Consider the following 16,348-nt stretch of genomic DNA (forward strand, 5'->3'; position numbering starts at 1 on the left):
ACTGCACGCAGACCAATATGATCATTAAGCAGATCTCGTTTATTTACGTATCTGAGGGTACATTTATACTATTCTATTTTTGTACACACTCTGTGTACATGTCATTTCTATTATGATTGGTTAGTATGCTTTGTTCACACGCCTCTATATTAGTTCGGATTGGCTTATGCTAAAAAGTTATATCTTGCAGGTGCTGCATTCTTTCTTATTTTTCAGCTTCCCCATATCTTATTTTTCTCATAGCCAAGGTCCTCAACTTCCCCCATATCTTGTTGGTCTCATAGCTAAGGCCCTTGTTCTGTATTATGATTGGCTAGTTCATCACCACCCCATTACCACCCCCTGGACATGCCTGGACATAGCTCGTTCAGTACCTCGTTCCCACCATTGTCCCGTGGGAACCCCACAAGTAACACAAAAGAGTAAGCTAGTTATTTTGAGGAAAAAAACCTTTTTTTTGAACTTTTAATAAACATTTTCTCTATTATTGATGAAAGAACAAGATCACAATTGAAACAGGTTTCTTCTGTATTTTAGAAGTCCTTTATTTTCCCACAGAAATGTCTTCCCCTTCTTTTTCTGCAGGGAAAGCTTGCTTATGTTTCCTCATGCTCTTGAGCATACAGCATGAATTGAATAACAGGCTTTCTACTACACAAATGTCCATAATTCTTTGTTTTCATAACCTCAGGTATCCATCTATGATGAACTAGCAAAACATTTGCTATTATGCTCAGAGTCTTTACAAAACAATTACAAGAAGCAGGTAATACATTTTGAAGAACCATCATCTATCACTGAAAAGTGACAAGAACAATCCATTATCGTGAAATGTAGGGACTGCGTGGCCAGGTATTACACTTGCACACACAAGTGTGTGCAGTACTCTGCTTCTGCAAGAGAAATTAGTATCTTTGTATCTTGACTGCAATACCTCGTGAAATAAAGAGACTCTCTGAACTACTAAGTTGTTTTGGAACAAATAGCTGATTCCCAGTTCAGTAGAAATTTGTTTGAAGTTCTCTTTTCCCAGCTCCGCCTACACATATTTTCTAATGCAAGGAGACACTGCAATCTTTCCCAAGATGAAGACATTTAAGAGTCCCTCCTCTGCTTTCCTCCTATTCACATGAAACTTGAAGAAATGTAACTGTATTATTTAAATTATACCCTTTAATAAAAATTTGGCTGAAGATATCTAATTAATTCAAATTTTACCTCTTAGTTAAGACAGACAAACAAGGTGCATCTTTCTTCCTGAAAAGGTCAAACTCAAAAGAGCACATTCAACATAATTTCAAGCTCCTGAAACCTTGACAGATCTTACAGCATAAAAGCTTCAAAACTGCAATCTAAGCAAAAGAGGCACTTCTACTTTCTGTATCAGCTCAAGCCATCTGCTGATGGTCTATTAGGCTCACCACTAGACAGAAGAATGATGGACTCTGTAACTGCTGCTTCAATTATTTAAACTAGGCACACAGAACTTCCTGAAGATATCGGAAACATTGCTGCATGTTCTCTTAATTTAGGGCTGAACACTTATTTCCTTGTTGTGTTACCAGTCACCAGTTCAGAATTATCAAGCAACTTGGGCATGTGTATTTCTGAAGTGCTTAAATGTGCACTGATAAATTTAATCTTTATGTTAGAGGAAGTCATAATATTTCTAAGAATCAAGTATAACTCATGGAAATCAGTATAGAGTCTCTCGTGACTACTGGAAAGTGATCTTGGGAATTCTTTTCAAAATCAGAGGGCAGCTATATTATTCTGTAAGTGAAGTTCTGAAAACTGGAGAACTATCAGAAGTTTCATATGCAAAAAAACCCCACTACAAATAAAACTACTGCTTGAAGGTTTTAACTGTAATCCTACAGTGGTCAAACAATAAGCTATATTACTCTCATAACATAATTTATGCAAACAACATGAAACTGTAATTTAACAAAGTTGTACCAAACTAGACCAAACCTTACTCTTAATCTGAGTAAACAAAAGCATAGTGCTGAAGTGACAGAAGAATCATTCAAATATCCTCACAGTTGACAATTCCAGCATCTTCTTCAGTCATCTCCCAAGAACACTGATATCTTTTATTGTTAGTCATTCTAACGCCTATATTTACTTTAAAACTCTCATCTAGCATACAGGTACAGTACATTCTTTCTACAGATTGACAAATACATGGATTACTCCAATAATAAATTAGATAGAGACTTTAAATATGCTCTGAATTTGTTGTAACAAAGAAGTTACTTGCACCAAACTGTATCTGTCAAAATGCTTTCCTGAAAGGAAGCCAGCATCACAGGATCTATATATCCAGTCGCAAGATATGCTGCAAACCATTGGCTTCTCAAAGAAGTAGGCTTTTTGATAGTTGCTGATCATTATAACTGGAAAACAAGCCTAAGTGGTTTGTATTATAAGACCATTCATAATTCTGTGAGGTAGGAAAGTTCCTTTATCCCCTTTTTCCAAAATGAGATGTTACATACTGAAGCTAGAAATGGGACTTAGATACTGCTAAGCTTTGAGGCATCTACCTGTCAACTGAAATTTATGATACTGGAAGCAAGAGAGACACTTTCTCTCTTGCACCTCTATCTAATTTTATAACCTCACTATGAGCTGCAGGAAGACATCCTGAATTTAAAATTTAGAGCCATGAATCCTTTTCTGAAATTATGTATCTTGATTCTCCCTTCCAAGTAGGGAGATTGCAGAGGAAGCTTAACAATATTTTTAGTATAAAACAGTAACTGAAAAGAGGAGAGAGATAAGTTTCAGTGCCTACTTCATCAAGAAAATAATTATTTTACAAAAATTATGCAATGAATGACATCCTTAACTATTCATTCATACTGCCAAAACTACTGTCTTATTCTGAAACATCTTTTTCTTGTTCCAAGGAAAAATTTATTCTCACTCTTCCAATATGCAATGATTGCAAAGGTGTACAACTAAGAGAGACTCATAGTGCTCTTCCCTGCCTCTTCTCCAAGAAACCTGCAGATTTATGATCAGGCCATTCTCCTAAGGAATGTGAAACGTAAGTTCCAGTCCCCCTCAGGCAAATACCTCCAACTTCCCTCTTATTGAAAATATTAAGGGACACTAATACTTCAGTCTCCCTCTGTGGCAGGGAAGGAATCTGGGGCACTATTTAAAATAAGAAATTTCCTGGAAAAAATGACAACTTAAGAGTCTCTACCTCACATCTCCATGCTGTTCATTCCCACTCCTGCTACATCCTACTATTTGTTCTGGAATAACTGCTTAAAAGGTAGAGTGGTAAAACTTTAAAACAAACAAACAAAATTATTTTTAACCTTAATCAGTTGACTGATCCAGTTTAACAGATAGCACAGGCAACAGTTGTGTCAACACCACAGAGGACTAAAAGGACAGAAACAAGCAGTCAAACATGAACAGTAAGTTTCTGCATTAGCATAGAGGAATTCCTAACTTCATATTCACATATTCCAAAGCAGTTTTATGAGACTGAAGATTAATTTTCAGCACTGTAAAACAGGTGCCATTTTAAGAGGGAGGAAGCAGCAGTAACCAATGGGACAGAGCATAAAAAGCAGGAAAAAAATAGTACAGCCATAGTCCTTCTTTCTTTGTATATGTGTGTATGTATAGCTTTCTGTGTGTATATTTTTTTATACAGATATGTATAAAACCCCCACAGGTAAAAAAAAATTACTGAAACTTTTATGCATGTTTATATTTAGAGATTTAAATAGCACGGAAAAGCAAACCCTCCAAATCATAGTAAACACCATTAAACTATATTTTTTCCTCCTGACTAGAAGGGAGTCTTACAAAAACATAAGTCCTGTGACATGCACAGAAGAGAACACATGCACACATCTTCAATTACAGGTTGGGTCATGTATTGGACTTTCAACACAGGTCTCTGCACTAAAAAAACAAACAACAAAGAACCACCAAAAATTATAAAGCGATTTCCAGCATTATTTCCAGGAGAAAAGAGCAGCTACGTATCCCCTGAAAAAAGTAACAGAACTTGGGGAGAGGAAGGAGAGGAAAAGCTACAGGGTACAGAAGAGGGCAAAGGGGAGTAAATCTCTGGGAAGACCATGGTGGCGTTGGAAGGAGCCATCGCCTTCTCCGGCTTCCTGGCCACGGAGCAAACGCTGCCCATTACGCCGGGGCTCCTCTGCCGTTTCGACCAGCTCCCGGCCTCCGGGCGCCGCAAGGACTCCGGGCGGGCGGGCGGGCGGTTGGTCACAGAGAAGAAGACAGCAAGGACAGACACGCCCAGCCCCGGAGGAAAGCCTCGGCCAGGCGCCCGCTGGCAGCTCGGACGCCCCCCGCTCGCGGCGGGGCCATGCGCGGCCCCCGCCCCCCCGGCCCAGCGCCCGAGGCGGCCGCGACGAAGCCCTAAGCCCGTGCCAGGCTCCTCGGGAGCGCGGCGGACCCCTCACTGCGGCGGTGGCGGCCAGCGGAACGCCCGCGGTGCTCTTTACCTGGCCGGCGACAGGCGGGCCGTGGCAACCCCACAACAAGCTGCCTCAGAGTCGCTGACATTGAGAGAGCCGCCGCCATGACGCTTGCCGCAGCCGCTGGGAGACGGCGGAGTCGCAGGGCCAAACCTCCTCTCCCAGACAGGAAACGCGAAGGTGAGGGCGGAAAGAGGGAGCGGGAGGGAGCTGGGAAAGGGGAGAAGGGAATCGCCAGCACTGAAGAAAGTCGGGCTTGATGCCCTGAGCCCCTCAGAGGAGCCATGTACGCATTCGGGGAGCAGGTGCCCCTTTCCCCTGGTGCCCACCCCAGCCACGCATTTGGCCCAGAAACGTTTTCTGGCAGCTTCGGGCATGATGCCATCTCCTCGATGGCAGGGGCTGAGCCCCTGGGAGGGATGGTGCAGGCCTCCAGGCCCAGCAGCCTCGCTGCCCTTCTGGCAGGGTGGCTGGCCAGATGTGCCCCTGGCACCCCACGTGTGTGTCACCGACACGGGCCAGCAAGGCAGGGGTGGCATGGCAGTCTCGAAGCCCTGGTGCCCCAAATGCCTGGAGCCCCTCCTGGTTGGGCACAAAAGCTGTGGGATGTATATTTTTGGCCCCATTCTTTCCCATTACGTTTCACAGATGTGAGAAACGAGCCTCAGTCTGAAACGCCAATCATAATTTTGGTTTATTGCAAAGCAAAGGCAAAACAGCGCTGGGCAGCACGGGGGGGGGTAATCCCACCAAAATCGTGCGCACCTTTCACGGTAATTCATTTTGTATTTATGTGGTAAAGTGTTACATATTCATCATCATTTTAAGGACACCTATACATATTCATGACTGTCCCGAAAAGGTGGTCTTTATTATAATGAGCCCTGGGAAATCATTTCCATAGTCTCCACCTTTAATTCCTCCTGGTTGCGCATGCGCAGTTTCTCCTGAGGAGAAGGAACACGCCTCCACACAATCCATTGTGAATCAAAGTGAAGACGCTTTATTAAGCATAAGCTGTCCCTTTTATACATTTTGTACTTTCCCTGGCTGTAAGCATGTGCATTGCTACTGGTTAATATTACTAAACATACTCTTCTTTGATGTGTTGATTGGTCACTGCTCTGCCACTGGTCCTTTCAGTTGGCTCCATCAGTTCTTGTTTCTTCTCCTCTGTGTTCGGCTCCCACCGGCTACTCCCTCAATTCTTGTTTGCTCAACTGCTGTTTTTCCTCATCTCTTCTCTCCAAGGTCGGCTTGTTGACACTAGCTACGTGAATCTTGTCACGCAGCTAGGCCCTCACTCCATACTCTCATACTTCTGGCTCATTACATGACCATTCTCCTCCAAAAACCCCTCTACAATTCCCCCTTTCTTTTCTTGAGCCAGAAAGGCCATGTTTATCATCCGCTGCAGGGCCCTTTGCAAGCAGGAGAATAAACACGGTAATACAAGCATGATAATACAAATCACAAACAATCCCATCAATAGCATTTTAATCAATCCGACCAGCCATCCAGGAACCCATGCTGTTCCCGTATTTTCTGCATGGTATCCATGAGCTCTTTGATCTGCTTATGAATTGACTTGGAGTGATCATTCAGATCCATGCAACACATCCCATCAAAATCCTGACATCCGTGACCGTGCACTAATAATAAAAAGTCTATAGCAGCTCTATTTTGTAAGGTAGCATGTCGGATACTATCTACATCATTGGCTAATGTTCCTAAAATTCTAGAAGTTTGGTTAGCTCTTTTTGCAACCTAGCAAGCTAAATTTCACAATTGTGTTAACCCTTGGTCAGCATCGTTACATTCTATCCCTATGTTAGTGACACTTCTTTTTTACCTGGCCTTATGTAGGTTAGTATGGTTAGTATGACTTTTCACATAGGCATTAGTAGACTTAATTTACCTATGGTACACGGACCTCCCAGTTTCTTACTGGGCAACTTTGGCCAAGTCCTATCCCCACAAATTAGGAATAGACCCTTTGGTAATTTTTGCTTTCAGATCCCTTTAAGGGGACCCCCACTAGACATGTATGAAAGGGTTGTTCAGGCTGAGCTAAGGAGGCACAAAACTGCGTCTGGTTCAAGCTCCACATCAGAGTCACCCAAACGTTGTGACTCCCCTTCCACGGTGTCAGCGGAAGGACTATCGGTTGATGACCTTTTGTCAGGTCCAGGATCCAAAGCAGGCTTAACACAGAAAAAACAACCCCTTGCTTCATTATGACTGCACCTTTTGCTCCCTTTTCTATACCTCCCACGCAAACCTTTTTTCACACTTCCTGCAGTCAGGGCACTGGATCTCTCGAGAGGTCAGTGTTCTGAGGCAGATCCTGAGGTGGCTCCTGTAGTTCGGGTTGTTTTTGTAGCCACGGCTTCACCCACTTAGCTGGTACCCATTTGGCTCCTGTATCTGTAACGACACATGCATACCCTCGACCCAACGTTATTAATTTCATTGGACCTTCCCACACACCAGTCACCCCATTTTTTACCATCACTTTGGCTTGTTCCTGTTCTTTCTGAAAATCCTCCATACCTCCCTTTAATCCTGCACCATGTTTTACCGCTGGGGGTACAGAGTAGTCCTGTGGCAAGCATAAAAAGTTTAGTACATAAAGCGTTACACAACCTGTCAGGAGGAGATAGCCCTGGCTCTCCCCCTTTTTGTTTTTGTAAAAGGTGTTTCAGAGTTTTGATTCATGCGCTCCACAATAGCTTGTCACGTTGGTGAATGTGGGATGCCCGTTACATGTGTTATACCCCACAGTTGGAAAAAGTCCTGTGTGGCACGTGCCACATAGCCTGGGCCATTGTCCGTTTTAATCGTCTGTGGAATGCCCAGGGCTGCAATAGCAGAACGCCTGTGTCGTTGAACGTGTTTGCTGGATTCGCCTGTTTGCACTGTAGCTATAATCAAAGAAGAAAAAGCATCAATTGTTACATGAACATATTTTAACCTGCCAAATTCAGCAATGTGAGTTACATCTGTTTGCCAAATGTCCAAGGCCTGCAGTCCTCGAGGATTGGTTCCTTGTATCTGCGTAGGTTGCGGCAGTTGCTGACAATCAGGACACGTAGCCACGATATTCCGAGCATCACTGTGTGCCAAATGAAATTGTCGTCGCAGTGCCCAATGTCCTTGATGAAAAAACTCATGTGATATACGTGCCTGCTGTTTAATGTCCGGCACCTGTACAGTCATTGTAGTAGAATTTGTGGGGTCAGAAACCAAAGAGTCCACTCGAGCATTGCCTTCTGCAATAAACCCAGGCAAATTAGTATGACTTCTTACATGTAGAACATAAAACAATGCAGTTCGGATTTGAATTTCTTGCCACAGAGCTCGCAGCAATTCAAAAACACACTGATTACATATATGCTCTATAACAGATCTATCCAATTGTTTTACAATGCCAGCTACATATGCTGAATCAGTAATCAAATTAAAGGGAATGGGAAAATTCTGAAATACTTCTAATACAGCTCGTAATTCTACCACCTGAGGTGAACCCTTTTGTTGCGCTACCATAGATTCCCACTTGCCCTCAAAATACCAGACAAGGCCCGCCTTGCCTGTTTTCCCAGATCCATCCGTAAAAATGGTAATTCCATCCACAGGAGTGTCTGCGCACCACACTCCCGTGGCAATTGGAAGTTCCGCACTCAATTTTATAACAGGATGGGAGGGCAAGTGGTAAACAACCTCTCCCAAGAAATTCTCCATGGCTGTTTGCAAAGCAAAGCTATTAGCCATACACCACTCAAAATATTGAGCTGCAATAGGAACGGTTAGTGATGCAGGATCTCTGGCCACAAGCTCCCGACATCGCATCCGTCCTTTGATGATAATCTGTGCCAATAGCTCTGCAATCATGGGGACAGTTTTCTTTGTTCTTGAAGGTAGAAACAACCAATTCCAATACATGTAACATATCTGACCATTCTGCATTCCATTGACCAATTATTGCATACGGAATTTGCCTATCAAAAAAAGTGATAATTTGTATTTCTTGATTGAAATCAATACGATGTACAAATTCGGAATGTAGCCTGCTTTCTATTTCTGTAATCAGTTGCTGTACCTCTGCGCTTTAGTGTGTCCCTTCTTTCCACATCCAAAACATTGCATCTCCTGAGTCTTATGTTCCACGGTACCCACTTTTACAAAAACCTTTATCATAGCATTCAAATCTGGTTTTCCAGGTAAAGCTTCAATGATCTTTTGACAATCAGCATTAGCATTATCCCTAGCTAATTGCGTAACTAGAGTATCTCGTAAACCAACATCAAAAACTTGCTTTTCAACTGCTTCTTTTAGCCTCTCAACAAAGGATAAAAAGAGCTCCTTGGGTCCTTGTCTTACAGTAGTATATAATTGCATTCATACCCAGCGCTTTTTTTTTTTTTTTTTTTTTTTTTTTTTGTGATTGAACGGATAAAAACAGCCACTCTAGAACGTGTAGCGGATCCTGCCAGCACTCCTTCCACTGGCCCAGTAATCCCATGGGATGACAGCTGGCAATGGCTACATATAAACTTACTGGTGTCTGTAAATCCACATGATGTACCTTTTTCTGTTGCATACCATTGACATATTGTGGGATTGTTTTTCATGCCTTGCGGTAATACCGTCCACTGATATCATTGACAAGGCACCATGTTGTTCCTACTAGGTATTGAAAAAGCAAATTAGCATTTGTCAATTTCATGTAAAGGGATAGTGAAAAAACAATCCTTCAGATCAATAACCAAAACATATAGTCTGCATCAATAAATCCTGGTAAAACAAATAGACCTTGCAAGGTTATACTAGGACGTCCGAGTAATAGTACACTTAGCCCATTTCCAGTGGGTCCCACGGCATTCAGTGGAACCTTATGCACTCTGCTATTCTCTGTTGTGATTGCGGTTGCTGTGGTAACATCCAGTCTGTCGCTCCCTGCGGTTCGGGCTGCGAGTTAACTGCTTAGGCCTGGAACTGGTTGGGAAGATTCATTTGTGCCAGCACACGGTTCCTCCCCGCGTTCTTTCTCCAGTTTCCCTGCACTCTGCAGCTGGTTGTTATCAGCTGACCTTGAGCATTATACTTAGACCTGCACTGCTTCACAAGATGCCCCAGCTTCCCACAGCAATGACACATCAAAACAGAGTTATCTCTCCCACTCAGCTTCGACTTCTTAAGGCAGTTTTTCTTAAAGTGACCTTCTTGCCCGCATGTATAACAACGATGAAGTACCTTAACTGCTGCTGCAAAAGTTTTTGCTAAATGCTCCATCTGAAATGTGGTGGTTCCCACTTTCCCGCAAGCATCCATTAATTCGGTTAAGGTGGGGTTACGATTTGCCATCCCTGCAATAACTTTCCTGCAGTCCTCGTTTGCGTTGTCCTTCGCTAACTGTAACAACAACGCTTCTTTAACAGCCCCGTTTTGTATTTGTTTGTCTAAGGCAAATCACTCCCCAACTGAATGGCTCCCATTCGGGTGGGCCGTTTCCGTCCCCTCGATATACCGAGCAAGCCAATACCCCGCCACCATAGCAGCCGCGGCCCCGAAATCACCATTCGCAAGTGCGTGCTCTCTTAATTTTCTCCAGAACCTGGACGAGTCCGGGCCAGACACAGTAACCTGGACTGGCTGCAGCGTGAATAACTCCTCCACGCTACTGCCTGACTTTCCCGACCCTCGGGCTCTGCAGCAATTATGTCCCGCTTCCATCTCTTCAGAAAGGTCTATTAAGGGTGGCTCAGTCTCAGATTCGGGTAACGGGACGGTAGAAGGATCAATGTTCCGCTGCTGTTCCCTGGGCGGTGGGGGGGTGTAGAGGGGTTTTTGGAGGAGAATGGTCATGTGATGAGCCAGAAGTATGAGAGTATGGAGTGAGGGCCTAGCTGCGTGACAAGATTCATGTAGCTAGTGTCAACAAGCCGACCTTGGAGAGAAGAGATGAGGAAAAACAGCAGTTGAGCAAACAAGAATTGAGGGAGTAGCCGGTGGGAGCCGAACACGGAGGAGAAGAAACAAGAACTGATGGAGCCAATTAAGAAAGGACCAGTGACAGAGCAGTGACCAATCAACACATCAAAGAAGAGTATGTTTAGTAATATTAACCAGTAGCAATGCACATGCTTACAGCCAGGGAAAGTACAAAATGTATAAAAGGGACAGCTTATGCTTAATAAAGCGTCTTCACTTTGATTCACATTGGATTGTGTGGAGGCGTGTTCCTTCTCCTCGGGGGGGGGGCTCTGGCGGCGAGGAGGGTGAAGGGGGGGGGCTCTGGCGACGCAGAGGGCGGGGGGGGGGTGGAGCTCTGGCGGTGTGGTGGGGGGGAGCTCTGGCAGCGTGGAGGGCGAAGTCACTGTGAAAGGAGCTGTAGCCGCCTCAGCCGCAGCCTTTGCCTCTCTATCCTCCTTCAATTGCTCCAGTGAGTCTATAACTAATCTCCACGTCGTCAAACGATACAGTGGCGATCTTGTCCCCCCTTGAGGCAGCCTCAAACAGAGAAGTTCCAGCGCTTTGCCACATACTAACTTCGAAAGCAGTCTGCGCTGTAGCTGGCAAATTATTCTTTTTACACCATAATTTACAATTATTTACACCAATTATTTACATCAATAGTCTCCGGAGCAAATGCTCATCGTATTTTACCCCTCTCTTAGAGAGGATATGTCGGAGAAGCCTTACTATCGCACTTTCTTCTTTACAAATATTTTGGCCCATCTCCTTTTTCCCCGGCTGCTCACCTCACTAAGTGTCCCGTTGCAACGTACTATTCTTTTCTTGCGAGTCGTCCTCCGGCTCGCCCCGGTCTTCAGTCCCGCTGAGCCGTACTCCAGCCGGTGTACCTCCTTCTGGGCTATTCCCCGAACTTGCCGTCGATCAGCGTCTCATCGGGGTCACCATCTGAGGAGAAGGAACATGCCTCCACACAATCCAATGTGAATCAAAGTGGAGACGCTTTATTAAGCATAAGCTGTCCCTTTTATACATTTTGTACTTTCCCTGGCTGTAAGCATGTGCATTGCTACTGGTTAATATTACTAAACATACTCTTCTTTGATGTGTTGATTGGTCACTGCTCTGCCACTGGTCTTTTCTTAATTGGCTCCATCAGTTCTTGTTTCTTCTCCTCCGTGTTCGGCTCCCACCGGCTACTCCCTCAATTCTTGTTTGCTCAGCTGCTGTTTTTCCTCATCTCTCCAAGGTCGGCTTGTTGACACTAGCTACATGAATCTTCTCACGCAGCTAGGCCCTCACTCCATACTCTCATACTTCTGGCTCATTACATGACCATTCTCCTCCAAAAACCCCTCTACATTCTCCTGGTGGTCGTGGGCCGGGGTCTCAGGGATGAAGGCCGTATGTCTTCCTCGCTGTGCACTTTTTACCCCAACTGCAAAACCTGCTGAGATCAGCTTTCTTTTGACATCAGTTATGTGATTTCCTTGACGGGTCCCTTCCTCCTATACATTCTACTCTATCTTATCTTATGTTTTTCCTGTGGTTAGTAGTTAGTTCCTATCTAGGGTCTGAGACTATAGATATATAGCTTAAGCTGAACAATGGTCCTGATGGTCCTGTTATTAACCCTTAAGTGTTAGTTTCTCCTCATCACAGTGGCTTAGTATTTTGTGGTCACTTACTTATACATTGCCAAGAAGTCTCTACTTTTTCCTCTTTATTCTGACACGAGTCATTTTTCACTTCTCACAACAGACAAAATGGCGCACTCCATTCAAAGAAATCAAAGCTTTGATATGTTGTCTTGCAGCTGGTTTTGAACATATTTCTTAGTTTCATTATCTAAAATGGATTCACGTTCTTGGTTCACTAAGATAAGCAAGTGTCTGACATACTGTGGTACTTTTAGGAGCTCAGTTTTGATTTTAAACCAATTCTAGCCTTATTTCTTATATTCAAACAAAGACCCCTGTACTCTTAAAGTGGAGTCCTATTTTTTAATATATTAACTGTAAAAGGGAAGTAAATAATAGTAATAGAACAATACTTACACCCTGGAAGCAATATGGCACTGTGTTCATGGTTAAAGAAGACAGATTGCTATAAATGAAGAGTCAAATATGATCATGTTCAGTGCCAAAACCTCAAATGACATAAAGTTTCCAGAAATGCGTGGTGCAAAAGCACAGTGTTATAGTGGGATCTGTAATATTGTGAAGGAATGAAATGTTTTTGGTTCTGGGGAAAAAAAGGTGGTATTCTTAAAATTATTCTAATTATTTTTATATTAAAAATCTGTTGACATTTTGAAAAAAGTTTAGCTAAAGTTTCAGCTTAAATTTTACTGAAAAACTGAAAAAAATTTAGAAGTTTGTTAAACAAAAAAGTGGTGAAATTCCTACAGGAGGACTTGGTAGTGTTAGGTTAATGGTTGGACTCGATGATCTTAAAGGTCCTTTCCAACCAAAACGATTCTATGATTCTATGTTGGTTTTGACTAACTGTTTCTACATTGCTCCAGGAGAAGCTGACCTTGTTCTCTATTTTGACAACACAGTTTGACAGGGTCAGATACAAAAATTCTGCACAAGCAAGTAAATTCAGCATTTTTATGCCCCAAATAAAGGAAGACAGAAGAGGAATAGTTCTAATGAAAAGCTAAACAAACTTTCAAGGAATGTTTTCTGCAGTTATCAAATCAATAGAGCATTAAATTCTGATGAGAACAAACAAGCAACACCCTTGTATTATATAATCCTAATTAAACGTCAGACCTAGAGCTATTATTTCATAGTCTTTGCATTAAGCAAAGGTTGCAAAACACTTTCCATTATAAATCATCCTGTTAGAACTTTCCACTCTCAAATATGTAATTTTCTATGCTTTCTTCCCATCAAATATTTCAGAATTGTGGGGAAATGAAAACATATACTGTTTTTCCCTTTCAAAACAGCAGCAAAACTGCAGAAAAAGAAGAAAAGTGAAAAATCACTCTGAGCAGCTGTCCTGGTTTCATTGGGATTTGGTTTCAGTTTGTGGCCAGCCATCGTGATCGAGGCCCTTAGCAGTCAAATCCAGGGCAGCTGACCCTGGCTGGCCCACAGGTGTATTCTATATCATTGACATCAAGCTCACTATAAAAGAGAGGGCTTGCTAGAAAGAGGTGGGCCTTTTCCTGCTGGTCTTGTTTCTCTTCCCTTCTCCTTCTGTCTTATTGTAATTCCTAGAGTAACTTGCCAGTGGTATGTGGATGAGTATATTTTTGTCTGTTTTGTGCTGTCATTTATATTGATTTCTTTATTTCATTAAATCTGTTTAACTTTAGCCTACAAGTCTCCCTCCTTTTCCCAATTCCCTTCTTCATTTGGGGAAGGGACATTGGGTAAGAGAAAAACTGCTATTGTTTAGCCCTGGGTGTGGGCTAAATGAAGATAGCAGCATAATACAAAGACACAGTAAGGGCAGTTTACAAATTGGGTGCTTTGACAGATAGGAGTATTTAAAATTAATTTTTCAATTATTAGTGAATATGGTCAAAGTCAGATGTAGTAAGACAGCAGGAGTAATCTTGTTGCAATGATGAATTGAACATGGCTTATATAGAGAGGTGATATCATTTGTTAAATGTAGGTGGGAAAATACCTCAAACTTCTGAGCTTACCAGTTTTTCTTCAAGGGTCTTGAGAGAAAGACTTGGAAAAACTATGTTCCTCAAAATTTTTTGCATTTTTTTTTCTCAACTGTATCAGTTAGCGACCTAATAATGCACGTTACCTTGCACTGAACCTTCAGTCACATGCAGATAGACAATATCTGCTTCTCAGGAAATTAAAGAATTTTTCTGTCTCTCTTCCAAAATCTTTTTTCGGTGCGTAAATGATGGTAGGTTAGAGGAGGCGTTCACACCAACTCAGATTTACTTCAGTTAATCTCCACTTGTACCTTTTGTGGTGCTTCAGCTAGGAGAAATCTGTCTTTTTCTGGAAGCAAAGGAATATTTTATAGCTTTTTCAAAGGCACCAGCTGGGGAAGAGTGGTTTGGTGAAGCCAATTGCCCTTGAGAGCCCAAATGTAAACTGAGGCAAGTTGTTTGAGTCTGTATACTTTCCATCAGCTGTCAGATCATCATAGCTCAGCTGAAGACCTTTAGGGTAGATCCAGCTTTCAGGATTTTTGTATCTGGTGTCTTCTTTCACTGTCAGAGATGGAACCCGTGGTTTGGGCAGCATTGAAGGCCTCCTGTGCTTCACCCGGCTCAGTTCTTTGAACTTCTGTTCTCCCTGATACCTCTTCTTTGGGTGAAGGGGGAAGGACAGAGGTAGCACACAGCAGCTGGAGTTTGGAGCTGCCACTTTACTAACTGAATCCATCAAAGGAGGGTGCCAAATTCAGGAGCTGCCTTTGGCAACTGCAGAGACATCTTGTGCTAGATCACAGCAACTGATGGGCTTGAGCGTGTGTGCAAGTGAACGTACTGCTAATTGCTAGCACAGTCCCTGGAACCCTTTTGGCCCTGGCCAATTAGCACCGTCCCAAACAATGTCTGAGCACAAGCTGGAAACTAGCATTTACCTGGGACTGTAATGAACGGGTTAACTTTGTTCATAAAAACGTATGTGGGTGTAGAAGGCTTCACTGCAACTTAGCTAAGAGAAACCGCAAACATCCTGATAAGTAAACATCTGCTCACTTGCTTGCTGACTAATGCTATATATAGAAACAACTGCTGACTTATTTGCTTGACTAATGACAAATGTATAGAGATACTCCCACAGCGCGTGTACAGGACCCAGGTCACCTAAAGGACACTCGAGGAAGACTTCGGCCTTCATCCCAACGACCACCAGGAGACAGATGACGACCACCTAGCAACTGGACACGCGGGTGCAGACAACGCAGAGGATTCTGGAGGCCACATATGCAGGAACTAAGGACTGTGTAAAGGGGGGTGTAAATGGGGTGATTCATGTAACAAGAAAAATGTGTTCTTAGATCCAGGATGCACCTCCTGTTAGGTAAGATAGTAGGTTTAGAATAACATCTGCTAAGCTTGTAACTAGATAAGAAAATATCAGTGCAACCAACAAATGGCAAATGCATAGATAAGAGGAACTATCGAAACACAACTTATGATAATGAGTTCCTGAAAATAATTAACATAATCACACCCATTCCCAGAACTAATTGTAATAACCCAACCCATATTAATGAATATGTATGATTTGTCTAATAAATTGATGTTTCCCGTATGATTCAGTGTGAACCGTAGGCGGAGCTGCGACTCCCCCGGTCACCCAGCGCTGTTTTGCTCATTTATCGCTTGCTAATAAATTTTCTTGTGAGCAACATAGATTGGCTCTTCCGATTTATCCCAATAATCTATAACAGGACTATTCCTAATAAGCCATTGATGAGGCCATTCTGGGTTTTAGATCTGCTCAAAAAAAGCAGGGAGAATTTGGAGAAGAGGGGAAAGAGTTTAGCTCCATGAATGTGAGCTGTGCCATGTAAGCTGAGCTGCACCAGGGGTACAAAAAGGTCTTCCAAACCAGTTTCTCTCTCAGTATTGGGGCACAGCAGGGTCAAATCCAAATCAGGATCTGGATCTCATGAATCATTTTTGAACTACTGATGGACTCTATTCTGTAACAGGTTGGAGGGGCTGGAGCACAAGGCGATGTGCAGCTGTTCACACGGAGGCAGATCTCACACAGCTAGGTTCTACATTCCTCCCAAAGCTCAGATGCATATTCTCCTAACTTAAGACTTTCTACCATCCCCTCATTTTCTTCTCTTCATCTTCCTGTCTTTCACATCCTCAGCTCAGCACCTCATCTTCTCTCCCCTCTGCTCACTGCTGTCCTGCCTCCCAAGCCCTCTCCATGCCTCTGCTT

General features: G+C 43.1%; 1 long non-coding RNA gene across 2 annotated transcripts; it reads left to right on the top strand.

The window, feature by feature from the left end:
• Window positions 1-4,309: 4,309 nt before the first annotated feature.
• On the top strand, window positions 4,310-15,804 carry LOC137677110 (uncharacterized). Of its 2 annotated transcripts, none has more exons than XR_011050214.1 (2): window positions 4,310-4,655; window positions 14,657-15,804. It is a non-coding gene; the product is annotated as an uncharacterized lncRNA (long non-coding RNA). The 2 variants fall into 2 exon arrangements; XR_011050213.1 differs by having other exon boundaries at window positions 15,230-15,804.
• The last annotated feature ends 544 nt before the right edge of the window (window positions 15,805-16,348 follow it).

This window comes from Nyctibius grandis, assembly GCF_013368605.1.
Source record: "Nyctibius grandis isolate bNycGra1 chromosome W unlocalized genomic scaffold, bNycGra1.pri SUPER_W_unloc_1, whole genome shotgun sequence".
NCBI classification, from domain to species: Eukaryota; Metazoa; Chordata; class Aves; order Nyctibiiformes; family Nyctibiidae; genus Nyctibius; species Nyctibius grandis.